The sequence below is a fragment of the Equus caballus genome, chromosome 11 (genome assembly GCF_041296265.1).
Source record: "Equus caballus isolate H_3958 breed thoroughbred chromosome 11, TB-T2T, whole genome shotgun sequence".
Lineage (NCBI taxonomy): Eukaryota > Metazoa > Chordata > Mammalia > Perissodactyla > Equidae > Equus > Equus caballus.
The window spans coordinates 30,506,603-30,512,602 of record NC_091694.1 but is presented as its reverse complement, the minus strand read 5'-3'; positions in this window follow the sequence as shown (position 1 = coordinate 30,512,602).

Here is a 6,000-nt window from a genome sequence, read left to right as displayed (position 1 = left end):
TTAGGGCAGTCTCCAGGACAAATGTGTCCTTAGGAGGCCAGAGAACACACTTAACTGAGGAGAGATTTCTCTCCACCCCAGTACAACAGCAACTGGCGGCTAACATCTCACCAGAGTTCCACGGTGAGAAAGATGGAGGCAGAGATTCCACTAACTACTGCTGTTTGGTGGTTGGTCATATCGTGAACGCTGGACTTGAAACACAAGATGGCTCACAAGATCCACCTAAGACCTTTTAATAAGACCCCAAATCTCAAAGTGAGACAAAAATGGGTCAAAGTCCTACTTCCTGACTTATATGGTACTTTCTAGTGTTGTGAATTGGGGAAATCTCTGAACTTATGTTTTTCCATTGTAAATAAAGACAATAAAACCTTCCTGGTATATTCATTGTGAGACTTAGGAGAGATTATGAAGCTTAGCATGATGCCTAGCATTGGGAAAGCACTCAATTAATGACAGTTATTCAGACCGTTAATGTTATTTTTTGTAACAGCTTTATTGAGAGAAAATTCACATAGCATGTAATTTACTCAATGGCTTTAATATATTCACAGAGTTGTGTAACCATCACCATAATCAATTTTAGAATATTTTATCACTCCAAAAAGAAACGCTATACCCATTAGCAGTCATTGCTCATTACCCCTCAATCCTAGGCAACTGCTAATCTACTCTTTATCTCTATGGATTTCCCTATTATGGACATTTCATAGAAATGGAATGATGACAATACATGGTCTTTTGTGCCTGACTCCTTGTTTTCAAGGTTCATCTATGTTGTAGCATATATCGGTACTTCGTTTCTTTTTATTGTTGAATAATATTCCATTATATGGATATACTATATTTTATTTACTCATTCAGCAGTGATGGGAAATTTTGGCTATTATGAATATTGCTGCTATGAACATTCATGTACAAATTTGTGTGTGGGCCTATGTTTTCATATCTCTTGGGTATATACCTGGGGGTAGTATTTCTGGGTCATATGTTAACTCTATGTTAAACCTTTTGAGGAACTGCCAGATGTTTTCCAAAGTGACTGAGCCATTTTACATTCCCTTCAGCACTGTATGAGGACTCCAACTTCTCTACATCCTCGTCAACACTTGTTACTGTCTATCTTTTTCATTATAGCCATTCTAGTGGGTATGAAGTCATATCTCATTGTGGTTTTGATTTGAATTTCCCTGATGGCTACTGATGTTGAATATCTAATATGTGTTTCTTGGCCACTTGAGTAGCTTCTTTAGAGAAATGTCTATTCAGATCCTTTTTCATTTTTTAATTGAGTTTTTGTCTTTTGATTATTGAGTTGTAGATATTCTTTATATATTTGAGACACAAGCCCCTTATCAAAGATATGATTTGAAAACATTTTCTCCCATTCTTTGGGTTGTCTTTTCACTGTCCTGATGGTGACCTCTGAAGCAAAATAGTTATTAATTTTGATGAAGTCCAATTTATCTATTTTTTCTTTTGTCGCTCATGCTTTTGATGTCATATCTAAGAAATCATTGTCAAATCCAATATCATGAAGATGTTCCCCTATGTTTTCTTCTAAGCATCTATAGTTTTAACTCTTACATTTAGGTCTGTGATCCATTTTGCGTTAATTTTTGTATATGGTGTGAGGTAGGAGTCGAACTTCATTCTTTTGCACATGAATATTCAGTTGTCCCAGCACAATTTGCTGAAAAGATTATACTTTGCCCATTGAATTTTTTGGCACCCCCTGTGGAAAATCAGTTGATCATAAATGAGAAGGTTCATTTCTGACTCTCACTTCTAATCCATTGATCTGTATGTTTATCCTCATGCCAGTATCACACTGTCTTGATTAATGTAGATTTGTAGTAAGTTTTAGAATCATAAACTGAATCTTCCAAATTTTTTCTTCTGCATCAAGATTGTTTTTCTATATACAAGATCATGTCATCTGCAAATAGAGATGGTTTTCCTTCTTCCTTTCCAATCTGGATAGCTTTTATTTCTTTTTCTTGCCTGATTGCCCTGGCCAGAACCTCCAGTATAATTTTTGAATAGAAGTGGCAAGAGCTGACAACTTGTCTTCTTCTTGATCTTCCGGGGAAAGCTTTCAGTCTTTCATTTCAAGAATGATGCTAGCTGTGGGCTGTTTGTGGATGCTCTTTATTGGGTCAAGGAAGTTCCTTTCCATTCCTAATTTGTTGAATGTTTTTATCATGAAAGGGTGTTATTGTTATTATACAAAAATGCAGCTGTTCTCTTTTTTTCCCTTTTTTCCTCTCTTCTTTCCCTTTTTTGATTTCTTTCCAGAGCCTGGTAGGACACCAGGATGACATCAGGAAAGAGGAAGCCACGGGCTGCTGTGCATCCATTCCCTGAAGTGCCCTCTGGGCATCTGCCACCTCCTCCCTCCTATCTGCACTCCTGACCTCGTGGTACCCTTGTTGTTCTGGCACAAGCGGCATCCCTCCCGCTTTGATCTGTTTTGCTGGCCTACTGTCTCCTTGTTCTGGGTCCTCAGCTTCTTGTCACTCTTCTTTAGGGTTCACATCCCCTTTTCCACCTCTTCCCAGGTGTCCTAGACTGCCTTGGCAGCTACTGGTGTTTGGAAAGCTAAAGGCTGTTTTCCACGCAGTAGAGTTTCCTTTTCAGTCCTGTACCCAGTTTGAGTCCACAAATATTCATGAGAGTTTTTTCATGCTTTTTTTTTTGGTGAAGAAGATTGGCCTTAAGATAACATCTATTGCCAATCTTCCTCTTTCTTTTTTTTTTCTCCCCAAAGCCCCAGTATATAGTTGCATGTCCTAGTTGTAAGCCTTTCTAGTTCTTCTATGTGGGATGTGACCACATCATGGCTTGGTGAGTGGTGTGTAGGTCCATGCCCAGGATTCAAACTGGTGAACCCCAGGCTGCTGAAGCAGAGTGCATGAACTTAACCACTATGCCACCAGGCTGGCCCCACTGACGCCTTTTTAATGCCAGGCATTGTGCTTGTTCAATCCTGATAATACTCACAATAACCCCACGATGTTGTTCTAAGTTTGGTTCCATTTTACAGAAGAGAAAACAGAGGCTCCATGTGGCTAATTTCTTTGAGATTACATACATAGTAAGTGGCAGAGCCAGAATTTGATTACAGATCTGTGTGTTTGGAACAAAAGAGAGGGACATGCATACCATCCTAATTGCTAAGACAGAACTCAGGGCATCCGTTGATATGTTGTTAGAGCCAGGAAGAGCTAGGAAAGTAGCGCGTCTCATTTCACACACAAGGCTTCTGTTGCTGTGGGCTTTGCCAACTAATCCAGCCCTATCCTCCAAAAACACATGCTCACCCGCCCAGCACTTGTTGAACCACATCATGCTATCTCTGTTGCTGTGCTTTTACATATGCTGGTATCTCTGCCTCAGAAAACTGTCTCTGCTACTCAACTACCAACTTCTCGATGCCTGGCCAACTCCTACTCCTACTTCAAGACCCAATTCAGAAGTCACTTACCCTGGGAAGTCTTTCTGACCCACTCTGGGCTTTCCTCCATCTTATCCCATACGTACCTGTGTCATAGTACTCACCACATTTATGTTCTCCTCCCTCTCCCCCAAAACCAATTACCAATAAAGCATGAGTGTTTTCAAGGTAAGGGCCAAGGTTAGGTCTACCCTGTCTCCCAGCTCTCAGGATACTTCCTGGCCCGATGTTTCTTGAATAACTAATTGAATCTTTAGGATGAGCTCCTATAGACACAAGCCTTCTCGGGTAGCAGATTTATACCCCCTCTCTACCCAAATAGATTAACAGCTGGGACAATTTCTTGTTCCCTTCCATTGTGGAGAATCTGAATCATAAACCAAGGGGCTCAAACTTGTGAAATTTGAACTTCAAAAAGTAAAACCACCTTTCCACTCTGCATAGCACATCTCGCAGTCCTGGTGTGTCACGTAGTGACTTGAACACTCACTTGCATAACAAGCTGCCTACTTGTTGTTCCGTTATCGTATCTTATGAAATGGAGCACCTGCTGTGTATCCAACCAGACATACACAAAAAATACATATAATGGATTAGCAACATAAGTAATTTTTCTTAAGTCTTCCCATTTTTTGGCTCCAAACTCTGAGAACCTAAGCAAACAATGTGTTTCTGTCTTCTCAAGCAAAGCAATCTTCTTCCTTGTAGTTGGGGAGGATCCTAGGAAAAGACACTTTGGGGAAAGTCGACCTGCTTACGTGTTTTGCGCCTTTCCTTTTTCTCTCCAACAACTGGCTCCTGAAATGGTTCTGCTCTGATGGGTGGCATGACGCCATCACATTGGAGGTATGTTGTACCCCAGCAAGGCCCGGGACAGATGGAGGGGGTGTGCTTGGATGTTCCCTGCCCCCCTTTTACTCCTGTTGAACTTCAGAGGCTGACGCTCCACTTTGGAAACTGGATTTGGGTGATAGTTACTCGGCATGCTGCCCGATGGGGGCGAGGATTCAGAGTGACAAGGCTTAAAGCACCTTGGCTAGGACCCCCAGGACAATGTTGCAGGGACTGTGAGAGAGGTGGAGGACCATGGGGAAAAATGGGCAGCTATCCAGAATGAATAAATCTGATCAGTTCACTCCTCAGCCTAAAATACTAAGCTTGTTGGTGTTCTGGGTTTAAAGCCCAAACTCCTTGCCATGGCTCCCAGGCTCTCCCATGGCCTGACTAGCTACCTCTTCAGCCATGTCTGAGATGCCCCTCCTTCACTCGCATTGCTCCAGCCATACTGGCCTTTGGTAGTTGCTGTTTTACACTTTCTTCAACTGTGACTGGCTCTCCTGCCTGAGGGCTTTTGTGCAAATGTTTCCTTCCGTGTGGAACGGTTTTCTTCCCCAGCCATCACCCAGCCAACTCCAACATGTGCTCCCTTGACCCCTCAGACTTCGTTAGAGCCCCAGTTCTACAGCCTCTACTACCCTTTACTTGTCCTTTCTCAAAACTCATCACCCTTTCAACAGCTTGTCCACTGTATCTTCTTCACCAGAACATAAGCTCCTTGAGGGCAGGCACCAAGCCTTCTCTTTCATCCAGGAACCACCATGTTGATCCCCTTGCTGGATGGACTCCAGACTCTTGAGAAATGTCTGCTAGGCGAATACATGTCTCAAGCCCTTTAAAGATAATTCTCTGAGCCGACTGGGTGGTACTACCAGAAACACGAGAACCGAATGGGCTCTTCCTGCTTGTCTCTCCCAAATCCAGCTGGGAAGCAGGAGGTGTGAAGGGCAGGCATTAGAGATGGGGATTCTGGGTGAGGAATCTCAGCCAGGGAGCCGGGCCACGACACTCACTGTGAAATAGGAACATTTTCAAGGAAGTGACCCTGGGCTGGAACACCTCAGTTCCAAGGTGGTCATTAACTTTGAATTGTTATGCGGGGTGAATAATTCGCCTGTGGAAAAAATTGAGCACTGACAGTCGTGCTACTTTTGTCATTAAAATCCTGAAATCCTGACTAGTCTCAGCTGGACTCAGTTAAGACTGCGCCATTTCCGTAACATTAAAATATCACCCGCAGCCACACTAGCGAGGCCACCCCTTAACAAAGAAGGGACCTTAATACTTTCAAGGAAGGATCAGTGGGAACTGGAGGAATCCAGAACCCCCAAAAATGAGGACTTGGGAAATAATTTGGCTTGAATTCAATTATTCAATAATTATTACATTATTCTTTAAGGTACTCAAATTAACCCTCTATATCTAGATGGGTATAGCCTCTGGGTGTGTCAGCGGGTCCATCTTCTGTAAATCACTCAGTCTCTCATTTGAGTGCCTACTACCTGCCACCCTGATGGGCAGTAAGCAAAGGGAAATCACTGTTTCTATCCACAAAGATGTTAGTGTCTATTCGGAGAGACAGACATGGGAAAAAGATGCAAAACAAAGTGCTAGAGGAATGACAAGATATCTACAACTTTCAAATTCCAAATGCTACCGCCGGCCCCTGCAGAAGGGCGGGCACTGAGGAATCAGCGCGGCCT